Source organism: Copadichromis virginalis, linkage group LG9 (assembly GCF_057382275.1).
Source record: "Copadichromis virginalis isolate Kocher_CV1m ecotype Utaka linkage group LG9, C_Virginalis_male_GT1.1, whole genome shotgun sequence".
Lineage (NCBI taxonomy): Eukaryota > Metazoa > Chordata > Actinopteri > Cichliformes > Cichlidae > Copadichromis > Copadichromis virginalis.
Genome location: NC_140626.1, coordinates 22,090,014 through 22,102,603, shown reverse-complemented (window position 1 = coordinate 22,102,603; position 12,590 = coordinate 22,090,014).

The following is a 12,590-nucleotide window of genomic DNA, read 5'->3' as shown; positions in this document are numbered from 1 at the left end:
GAAATGAGTGGCACTTTGACCACTTTGGTTCCAAACTGCAGAAACACCAAGTTATGGTGCTTAGACCAATAGATCCAGATAAGTTTCTTAAATGTTAAAACTGAACTTCTGTCAGGAACACAATAGTCATACAGAATGAAGAATGACTGTGGTAGCTTTCCACTTTGCTCACTTGTCATGACACTGAATAAAGCTTTAAATGTTTTTTTTTTAAATTAAAATAACCTGAACTTTACATTTACTATATGTCTTAATCCTTGGTTTATCTGATAAATCTGATTTTTTCATGCTGCTTGCCTCTGCTCTCAACCCTTTTTTGTTTTGCGTGCTCGTTCTGCTCTGTGTAGGCGACCAGGTCTTTGGTATCTACTGGCAGTAAGACTAGATTTTTGTGTAAGTATAAATTGTTGTCAGAGGTGGATTATCTCAGGTAGGGGTACATATCCTGTGTATTTGTTTATGGAAGAATATGAGGGCATCAAGTCCAAAATTAGTTCCAAATTATTATGCAAATTGTGTTTAACGGTAAAAAAGCACCTTTGCCACTTATTATAACATTGGAAGCGAAAAGGAGATGGATGAGACAGTAACAGGGCGATATTTTAAAGTATTTTGGTCACTCGCAGACAATGATCCGCGATCGCGTTGGCGACGCTATCAGCCTATAGCCGTTAGCTCTTAGCAGATGGCAAAATACGCTCTTCCCCCCTGCATCGGGATAATGCAGGGAAATACTAGTGTTTTCGTTATTTTAAAAATTAGTATCGTTACATTGAGTGGCAATGCGACGAGGGTTACAAAAGAAAACAATAGATTGATTGCGTGGGATCGTGCGTGGGATCGTGCATGTAGCGGTAGCTACTGTCGGGGTAGCTTCCGCTACAGAACATGACACATATCACGGTGAATCAGCGAGTTATGGTTTGTTCTGGTTTTATGAAGAACTTGTGTTGTTGCATTACCGTGCAAGTTGAGTGTTAGAAAAGAAAACTACAGATTTATTGCTCTTGCGATCGAACATGTGGTGACATGTCGACCGAACAAAGAACATGCGTCACGATGACGCAGCGAGTTATTTGTTGTTGGTTTGTTTATTATTCGATTTGAGGGTAAGAAAACATTTTATGTTGACTATTCTCACGTTCGGACAGGATTATTGCAATGAACGAAGGATATTTTGCCTGATAATTATTTATATCCTGCTGTAACTTTTCTGTATAAAGAACTAAGCCCTCCAACGTTTCAGGCGTAAAACGTCATAAAAAGAAGTGTTTGTAACTAAAAATAAAAATTGTGGAATACTGTTTGTGCGTGATTTAGATCCCAGCCTGTGCTCCCGACACTGGGGAAACAAACTGGCCCGGAAGAGTCACCGCGGAACGACACCGGGACCCACCGCTGCAGACCGCTGTAAGCAGACGCTTCAAGCAGCCGGCTGGAGGCAGCGGAAATCATATTCTTCCTCGATTCCCAACATAACCGCTCATGTTCATCCTTCTCAAATAAATGTTTTTCTGGTTCAAAGTGATCTTGTATTGTTATTAACATATTTTTGTAAGTTTATTTTAGAAAACAACGAGGTAATAAGCACTTAGTATGTGAAAACTAAAAACATAGTATACCGTTTTATTATAATTTACTATAGTTCTGCAAAAAAAATAATGCTGGATCAAAACGAATGTTGGAGCCAATCTTTGACCCATCTAAAGGCTTAATTATAACAATAATCAAATATTACTTCAAATGTATTTTATGGAAAATTTTTAGTTTTTTTGTTTTTTGGGGCTAAAAAAAACATGTAATTAAACTGCGATTAAAAGGGTTAAAACCCCCGAAATATAATTAAAACTTGATATGAATATTTCAGGGAGAAGTAGTTTTAAAAGATTGGCTAATTTAAAGTGGAAAAAAATATGAATATATAATCTTTTTATAGCACTTTTTGGGGCGTGGCAGAAAACGGTCCCTAGGGCGATGGACGTGAGTTTTTTTTTTAATTTGCCCATCCATCCATTCACTTCCGCTTATCCTTTTCAGGGTCGCGGGGGGCGCTGGAGCCTATCCCAGCTGTCATAGGGCGAGAGGCAGGGTACACCCTGGACAGGTCGCCAGTCTGTCGCAGGGCTAACACACAGGGACAGACAACCATTCACACTCACATTCACTCGCACATTCACACCTAGAGGCAATTTGGATTATCCAATTAACCTATCCCCACAAGCTGCATGTCTTTGGACGGTGGGAGGAAGCCGGAGTACTCGGAGAGAACCCACGCAAACACGGGGAGAACATGCAAACTCCACACAGAAAGACCCCGGCCTGATGGTGGAATTGAACTCAGGACCTTCTTGCTGTGCGGCAACAGTGCTAACCACCGTGCCACCGTGCTGCCTTTAATTTGCCCCTGCATTAAAAATAATGCTGGATCAAAACGAATGTTGGTGCGAATCTTTGGACCATCCAAAGGCCTAATTATAATAAAAGTGAAATATTACTTCAAATGTTTTTTATGGAAAATATTTAGTTTTTTTGTTTTTTGGGGCTAAAAAAAACAGTGCGCTCATGTAATTAAACTGCGATTAAAAGGGTTAAAACCCCCGAAATATAATTAAAACTTGATATGAATATTTCAGGGAGAAGTAGTTTTAAAAGATTGGCTAATTTAAAGTGGAAAAAAATATGAATATATAATATTTTTATAGCACTATGACAGTTAAGTGTCATAAAGATTAAATAAGTTGTTTTTCAATTAAACCCATGGATGGAATTGTGTCTCAGGACTCTTTGTATCACTGAAATCAATCTCGGACACCTATGATCATTAGTTTGCCAGGTGAGCCCATTTAAAGGAAAAACTACTAAAGAAGGATGTTCCACATTATTAAGCAAACCACCATTTTCAAGCAATATAGGAAGGAAAGAGTATCTCTTTGTTGCTGAAAAGCGTGAAATAGTTGAATGCCTTGGACACGTAATGAAAACCTTAGCTATTTCACAAAAACTTAAGCGTGATCACCATAATGTAAGAGATTTGTGGCTGAGTCAGAGCACACATGGGTTCGTGCAGATAAAGCACAATGATGAAGGTTTCTGCCGGACAAATACATCTGATTAAGATAACAGTTGCTAAAAGGCCATTACAAAGCAGCAAACACATATTTGAAGCTGCTGGTGCCTCTGGAGATTTGCAAACATCAAGGTGTAGGATCCTCCAGAGACTTGCAGTTGTGCATAAACCTTATATTTGGCCACCCCTAACTAGGGCTGAACGATATATCGCATTTGCGATAATATCGCGACATGATCAAGTGCAATTTTCTAACCGCAAAGGCTACGATTATACTCTGGACATGTCCAAATTCATGGGCTGCATCCTCCTGAGGCCGCATTTGTAGACCGATTACGTCACAGCGACGCGCCGAAGGCTGTCCAAATTACTACCATATCCCAGAATTCATAGCGCGGCCCAGCCAAACTCCAGTTTCCAGCAATGGCGGCCGCTACTAAGTTTTAAAATTACTCATACTAATCTTTCTGGGTCACAAAATGAACTTTTAACATATTTTCAGGCGAGAAAGTAGTTGTGTAAACATCAAATATCTGCTCGGTTTATCAAGATATCCCATATTTGCAAAAGTGCTTCGACGTTTTCAGAGGCGTCTGCTACCCACCAGCTCGACAGCTAGCCGGGAGCTCGAGGGTTACTGATGCGGCCGAGAACGGCACAACTCCCGGCACATCATTTTCAGATCACCGCGGAGTTTCGCTGCTCGGGTTAAACGTAATATATAAGTCACTTAGACAACCTAAAAATGTTATTGTTGGGCTTTTTTCAGTGTTTTGTTTGTTCGTGAGTAAATCGGTTTGGCTGAGATTAAAGTTATTAGATTAGATAAAATAAAACTTTATTAATCCCCCGGGTGGGTTCCTCCTTGGTTTTCACACAGCTGACTAAACGTCAAACAGAAAACTTATTAAACAGAAGTATGAGACAGTCGAGAATTTACACCAGTGTCTGGTTATATTTTAGATAGCAAGAAGCAGACGGCCGAGTTTATTAAACTCCACCGAGACAGCGGTGACGCTAATCAGAACTAGCCTTCTGATTAGCTAATCAGAAGGCTAGACCGTCCAATTTCACGCCTTTAAACTTTAAAGGCGTGTTTGTGTGTGTGTTTATACAATTGCTATTATGTTTGCACTTTATGTGTAATGTTACTGACTGCAGAGATCAGTAAGATGTGTGTATTTTTTATTTATTAGTTTTATTTATTTAATATTATTTTTTAATTGAATGACTGTCTAGTAGTTCACAGATGTCGAAAAACTGAGTGTGGTAAAGCCACTGATTTTTTTAATGTATATTTCTGCAATCTGCACATTGTACTGACTTTCATTTTAATGTTTACACCAGGGTTCCTTGCCAGCACTTTATGCTCCGATGTTTGTAAGCTAAAAATAAACTATTGTGTATGTTCAAATATACTGTTGTGATTGAAGAAGTTAAATAAAAATGTCAGTCATCAATTCATGCATCACCTCATGTCATCATAACAGAGGTCTGTCTTCCAGGAAAGAACAGTTTAAAATTAATGTAATATAGTATTGGCCATACTATATGATGTATTGCTTGTCTTTGTTTAATAATACAGAAGACAAAGACCTTAAAAAATAATCGCATATCGCATCGCAATCGCAATATTGGGGCAAAAAATCGCAATTAGATTATTTTCCATAATCGTTCAGCCCTACCCCTAACCAATGCTCACAAGCAGAAACGGCTGCAGTGGGCCCAGAACTACATGAAGACTAATTTTCAAACAGTCCTGTTCACTGATGAGTGCATTGCAACCCTGGATGGTCTAGATGGATGCAGTGGTGGATGGTTGGTGGACAGCCACCATGTCTCAACAGGGCTGCAACGTCAGCAAGGACGTGGTGGAGTCATGTTTTGAGCCGGAATCACGGGGAGAAAGCTGGTCGGCCTCTTTAGGGTCGCTGAAGGTGTGAAAATGACCTCTGCAAAGTATGTGGAGTTTCTGACTGACCACTCTCTTCCATTGTAGAAAGAGAAGAACTGTGCCTTCTGCAACAAAACCATCTTCATGCAAGACAATGCACCATCTCATGCTACAAGGAACACCTCTGCATCATTGGCTGCTATCCGCATAAAAGGAGAGGAACTCGTGGTGTGGCCCCCATTCTTCCCTGACTTCAATCCTACTGAGAACCTTTGGAGCCTCCTCAAACAAAAAAGTATGAGGGTGGGAGGCAGTTCGCATCCAAACAGCAGCTCTGGGAGGCTATTCTGGCATCCTGCAAAGACATTCAAGAAGAAACTTTCCAAAAACTCACAAGTTCCATGGATGCAAGAATTGTAAAACTGCTATCAAATAAGGGGTCCTACTTGACCTGTTAAGATGTTTTTGATTGAAATAGCTTTTGATTTCAGTAAAATTGATCTACTAATGCTGCAAATTCAACAAATGACCATTTTCAATTCTCCACAACCTATAAAATGCTTTGAAACTCTGTGTGCGTAATAATTTGGAACAGTGCATTTTAAGTTTTTTATTTTTGAAAAAGATACTGTGTTCATTGGGAGTTTTGATCAGTAACATTTGAATTATACTCTAATGGTGGATGACACAAAAATTATGCTGACTCATTTGAATCGACTATTTAAAAAAAACAGAGAAAAATATCATTTGCATAATAATTTGGAACGCGGTGTAATGATGTGTGCAAAGGAGGCAAAATGTACAGTTTTAGCAGTGACATATCTTAAATTTGAAATGCCACAATAAATATAGTACTGTGCAAAAGCATTTAGCCACCTCTTGTTTCTTTATATTTGTTACCAAGTTGCTAGAGTTTCCTGTCATGTTAAAAGTTGTCTTGAGTAACAGTTCTCCAGGCTTTCTGATGGTCTTTCAAAGTTTTTCTTTGGACATTGCCTGCTTTTTCACTCATTGTCAGTTCACTCTTTGTACCTGACCATTTTCAGAGGTATGCTTTTGTTTGATTTTGGAATACTAAATACTGACCTAAGAGTCATTAAAGCATGAAAAAGGCACCAAACTTACTGTAAAAGAACAGTGTTGTCTACAAATAACTGGCAATATAGCAAAGAACCAGTTCTTTAAATTACCAGAAACCTGTCAAAAAAACATATAATTGTTCCAATTTCTTAGGTTGAATGTATGAAAAATAACCAAAGACAACAATGTCACAGGGATAATATAACATTTCAAAATGGCAAATGTGCCAACAAGGTGATTTCCAAAGACTTATAAGCTGAAAAAGTGGCCTGTCTCAGGATGGTGTAAGAGTTTCTTTAAAAAAAATTGAAAAAACTGGACAAGTATGGGAAAAAGGAAGAAGTGGTCGATCTAAAAAAACCCAAAAACCCTTGTATACAGCAGATGAACAGTATCTGAGAGTCATATTCTTAAGAAAAAGGAAGAAAATCCAGCAAAGACACACGATTTGAGAGAGACATCTGGCCCTTTTGTTGATTCACTGTTCGGTGAATCCTCATCAGAAATAGTGTTAGTGGAAGGATGGCATGAGGACGTCATTCCTAAGGAAGGGAAACAGCGAGGTATGCCAAATTACACAAGAACTGGAGTGAAAATCGGTGGCAACAGATTTGTAATTTGACATTTTTGGTTCAAATTACTGTCATTGTCATCGGGCACCAATACTTCTTTTACAGATGAAGCCGTGCCTTGACGTACAGCTATCCACATTCCGGTATCCCATTTTTCAAGTCTCCAAGTAATCCTGCAATCCTGCAGCCAAATATGGCACTCAGTTTTAGGATTAGATTCAAAAATATAACTGCTGTACACAATATACAGTTGGTTTATTTTCAGTATGTTAATATTCATATGTATGTGTCAAATGTCTGATATAGAAATGAAAGAAGTAGAAGTAATAACTAATAATTTATAATTTTTAAATGTAATCTTTACAGACAGAGAAAAGTATACTTTTTTTTAACATTAGAAGTATATTACAACACGGCTCCTACTACTCACCTTGCTCAACTCGCTGATGATTGGAACCAAATTTCCTCTTTGGCTTTTATGACCTGGAACCCTGCCAGTCTTTGTGAGTCCCCTCAACAAAGTTGTAGCACTGTGTAAACAAAATAAGTTTAGGGATTTTCTGTTGTAATTACAAAGGGACGCTTACTGGAAATGGATATGAGAAAATGTTTTACTGGAACAGATTTAAGTCTCTGTCCTTGAAGTGGAGGAAAACCCCTTCTCTTGTTTGAAGACATGCATGGGGCATACCAAATAAAAAAAAACCAAACCTCTTTAGCACAGGCCCTATTCACTTGAAATTCTTGAGCAATAATGCGTTTCATTTTAACGTCTGTGATTAATGAAAATAAGTATTGGTACCGTGAATGTTCAATGTGTTTTAGACTATCTCTGTATTAGACTCACCCATGCAGTTGTTACTGAATGGCCAGTATTTTTTATAATATTTACCTAAATGATTCATCCAAATTCACGATCATGCCGATGTGGTACTGTCCTTCTGTATCAGTCTAAATATAAACAAAGAGAACCAAGTGAACAGCAATTTTGCCATTATGTAGTATTTTTATGCCAAATGAAAACAGCAGTGGCAGTGCTAACAAGCTAATGGTCACCATCTTGGTTTACCATGCTGACGTTTATAAGTACAGCTAACTGAACCAAACTAATGGAACTAAAACAATAAGCACACAAATTGCAAGCTAATACATCAGGTCTACCTTCTGGCACCATAACTTTGAAGTACCTTAAGTAGATCATGGCACCTATTTCCCATTTCCTAGCAAATTATAAAGAAATGAGAGGTGGTGCAAGACTTATAGAATAGAATACCTTTTATTGTCACTATACACATGTACAATGAGATACAGAGCATCTCCCACTCACTGCAGACATGATTATGCTGTTGTGTAGCACAGTATTCTACCTTAACCTTACAATTAACTCTCCCTTACTGTCATGGTCCTGGGTCATTTTGACCCAGTGTTCTTAGTTTTCCTGTAGTTTTGTATTTTGTTCCTTATGTCCATTGGATTGTTTGGTTTGGTATTTGGATTCCCCCTGTGTCCATGCTTTTATTGTGGTGTTTGTTCTGGTACCGTGTTCCCGTCCTTTGTGTTCTGTGTTCTCCTCATCCCCTCGTATTCATCCTTGTTCTCTGCCTCTCTCTCTCTGTGCTCATCTCTGTGTACTGTGTTGTGTTTAAGGTCCACATCTTGGTGTCAGTATTTTCAGTTTCGTGTCCTCCCTGCTCAGTCATGAGTAATTGTCTTCAGCTGTGTTCCCCGTGTGTTCCCACTTCCCTCGTTACCTTCTGTGTATTTATGTCAGAGTGTCCCTTTGTTCTGTATTGCGTCGTCCCTCTAGGTTGTGTGGATTTACCGTGTCTTCCCAGCGCCTCAGCTTTAGTTGCTCCCAGTATAGTTTTTGTATGACTTCTTATGTTCCTGTTAATAAAGACCTGCCTTTGAGTTCATCCCTAGAGCCGTGCATTTAGGTCCTCTCTTGCCTTCACACAGCCGCCGCATGACACTTACCATTAACTTACGAACAGTTGAAGGCCTTACTGTAGATTTAATATCGGAAAAAGACAGATAAATACATACATAAATAAATAAACACATATATACATAGTCTGTTTGACTTAATATTATAAAAACAACCACGTCAAGACATGAAACACACAACAGACCAAAAATAGATGTATGATAAAAGCTAGATGTTAGAAGAAGGATTATAAAATCACCAAAGATATTTCAAAGCATTCTGAGAGACAAGAAAATATATCTCTATGTTTTTTATTAACACAATCCATTGATTACTGACAAAGTGGATGCTGCTATCCTTAAATCCACCCAGAACAAAGAAAAACAAAACAGAAAAACAGAGAAAGTTTATAGCAACCCGTGTAGTGGAAGCCAACAGAACCCAGGGCATCAAATCCAGAGGCACATAAGTGCATAAAAGTTGCCAGTGCTCTGGTGACTGCAATGCTCATTAACTACTCAGTTACAGAGTTACATTCATTTTCTTCTACTCATCCAATTCAGGATTACACGGGAGCTGGAGCCTGTCCCAACCATATTCAAACCTAAGAACACTGTGTCACAGTATCCTCTGCCAGGCACGGTGGCTCCATCATACTCCGGGGCTGTTTCACTGCCAGTTCTACTAGTGCTGCCAGTACTTGTGGTACTAACTAATAATCAGAATTTCTGAATTATCTTTCTTCTTTTGCAAACACAAATACTTAACAACAATATTTAAAGCATGAAGAAATTATGCACAATATGGTAAAAAATGAAGACACCCTTCAATGCTAAAGCACATTTTAGCCTTTGTAGGTTGCTGCACCCACAATTTCTACCTTGATATTCCTTTCAACAGTGGTCACCCTGAGTCCCATGTATCCTCCAGTGACTCCAAAGTCCTGAACCTTTGAAGATCATGACATTTCTCTCATTGCACTTGCCCCAGTTTAAAGGCAGGTCCTGGTCTTTTAGGCCAAAGACCAGCAGCATCTTCACCCAGTGAAGGTGAAGTGTATATCATATATAGATATATTTAAATTCATTTAAAAGCCTAATATCCACCAAAAAATAAAAAATCTGAAGTGCCTATATCAGCAGTGATGCAGAGGTCTTGAAGGACACAAAGGGACACAGCAATTTTAAATAAGGTAACGTTATTCTCAGTGTGTGGTTTGCTGTTAGTGGCAAACGAGGCTGTAAGAGAGATTTCCCAATTTCCAGTCAAGGGGAGATGGGGTCTGGTACGTGCCAAGGTGTGTGACATGGAGGAACGGTAACACAGAGACACAGTACCTTCCCCTCTGAATCACCCTGAAAAATATCATGTCATTTACACCTGGTCAAATGCCTGCAAGGTCTACAAGCTTTTTGCAGACTTTTTTGGCAGGGTAGGCAAGAAGGGAAACAAACTGATCTCTCCATTCATCAAGAAAATGAAAGTCAACTTTGAAGGTCAGGTAGAAGTTTAAATGTTTATAAAAAAAAAAAGAAAAGAAAGAGAGATTACATTTTTCAAGGGTAAAGATATTGCCGTTGTCATTGTTTTGTAACTGTTCTGAAGTAGCCATTGCATTATGGTTAAAGAAACACAGACTGTGTTATACAAGACTAAATTTGAAGATCTTTCATATGTCAGAAGATTTGGCAGAACAGATATGAGGAAACAAGGGTATAATGAGGTTTGTTGGACTTTGCTGATGTGATGGGTTTTGCAGGATAGCACTTCTCATGAGGCTTTGGGTGAACAGTACAGCGATGATATGTTTCAGCATACTTATATGACAAGAGGAAATCCTGCTCCCTATTCAGGGAAATGAGGGACAATATGGCCACTTTGGCCTCAAACTGCAAGAATTCCCGTTAATACTTATTAACTTACACGGTAAGTTATAAGTAGCGTGAAGAGCATATAATGGAGGTGGGTTGCAATGCGGATTGCAGGAACAGTGAGTGAATTCAATCTTGGAAGGACCTAGGTGGCCAGTGGCTTCAAACCCATTTGTTGTGAGGCAATGGTGCTAACCCCGATACCACTACAACTTTAGGAAGATGAACACAAAAAGTCAAATATATGCCCCATATATGTGTAGTGGGTAAATGTCCTTACTATCTTCTAGATAGAAATATCAAAGGAGTGGATATAAGAGACGAAAACATATGTTATGGGATTTAAACCCTAAACAACAAATAGAGGGTTTAATAAAAATGTTACATTATTTTTCTTTATGTGTGCACTGTAGTCACATCTTGATTGGTTGAGTTAAAACTCACGATACTAATGATTGGAAGCAAAATTACAAAACCTGCTATTGTCCAAGTACCTGAGTGTAAACTGCAGTGGGCATTATGTCATTAAAATATAGTACCTACTGTATGCTATTGGTATTTTTTCACGTTAATGTCTTGTGTTACTTTATTTAATTTGTTTTGGTTCTGCAACTTTGTCTATTCAGAAAATGATAATTGTCACAAAAGTGCTGTGTCAGTGCTGTATTAATTTACTTTACACTTTTCAGTGTAGTCATTGTTTCAGTGAACAATGACTGCCCTGTCATTGTTCTTGTGTGTGATGAAGTTGTTTTTGCAGAAGAATAACAGGAAACCCCTGCTCTTGAGGATTTAGAAAAAGATCAGATGAATTACAAGGAAAAACATTTAAGCAGAGTTTTTTTTAAAATTCCTAAAAACATACATGGGAGGTCAGTGCCAGTGAATTTTGTCTGCATAAAAAATATTTCACAAGTCAAAGTTGCAACATATTTTATGAGTTTCTTTATTAAGTTGACCAAAATATATGTATCAGTGACACAATCTCACACCAGTTTTTCTTTTTGTATAGAAACTTAGCCAAAAAAACAACCTAATATAAACAACATGAATTTATGCTTTTACATATTCACCGCACTTTATGATTGTAGAAAAATCATTACATTACAGGTACATTTCCAAAGTGCCATTCTTGGTTTAAAAAAAGTATATTTGGACATAACATGACAACAGTCACTCGACATGTAGTTTCCATTGCCTAAGAGCTCCCTTTTGGCCTGTGAAAATTACCATCATGCATTTTGTCACATGCACAAATTCATACTTGGTTTGACTGCACCAGCTGTGAATTGTGAATCCATCATGAAGTCTGAGAATGAACTTTTTCGTAAGTTATTCAATATTACGTTATCTTAAAAAATACCAGGGTTTAAGTGCCATTTGTACCATTAAAACTTAGGTGTAATAACAGAAAATCACTGTGGCATCACAATCTAGAAAAATGCTTGAAAATTACAATATATTAATCCCAGTCTTATAAATTTGAACATTTGAGCTAGATTTTTTTCTTAGCTTTTTCAATAATTGTCTTCTAGTTAAACAGGTTTTTATTTAGCGTGATGCCAGATTTGATGAACATATTACATATTGTTCTTCTACTCCTCACTAAAACATCATATATTCAATGCTCGGCCTGTTATTTGGTGTAAACATCTGGTATGAACTCTCTTGGCAATAACTACTTGAGAAGTCCTTTTGTTCTTTTAGTACTTAACCTATTACTTGACTCGTTTTAAGAAGTGCTGGTGCAGCCACCATCTGAATCAATACATTCTGTGTTTGTGTCAAACCTTTGCTTTAACCACCTCTTTTAAGGCAGTTGAGTAGCTGTGCATGACACATGGTTCAAAAACAAATCTCATTTCAGTCTTTGTTTAGCCAGTTTCCTTTTGATTGGCTGCCCTTTATAAACCAAAGGTTTAAACAGCATGTAGGTGGGGCTTCTGTGCTCACAGGCAAAGCTAAGTGCCTGAGACGATCATATAAGTGATATGGACTCTCTATAATGCCATGGAGAGCCATAGAAGACATAAAGCTGTCTGAAACAGAGTGTTTAGAGCAGTCTGAAGCCATCATCTACAAATTTGGCTGTTTAAAATGAGCACCCACTGTCGTGACAGTATTTAATGTATATATGACAGAAAATAAGGAAAAGCTTGTTTGCCCTTGAATGCTGGTC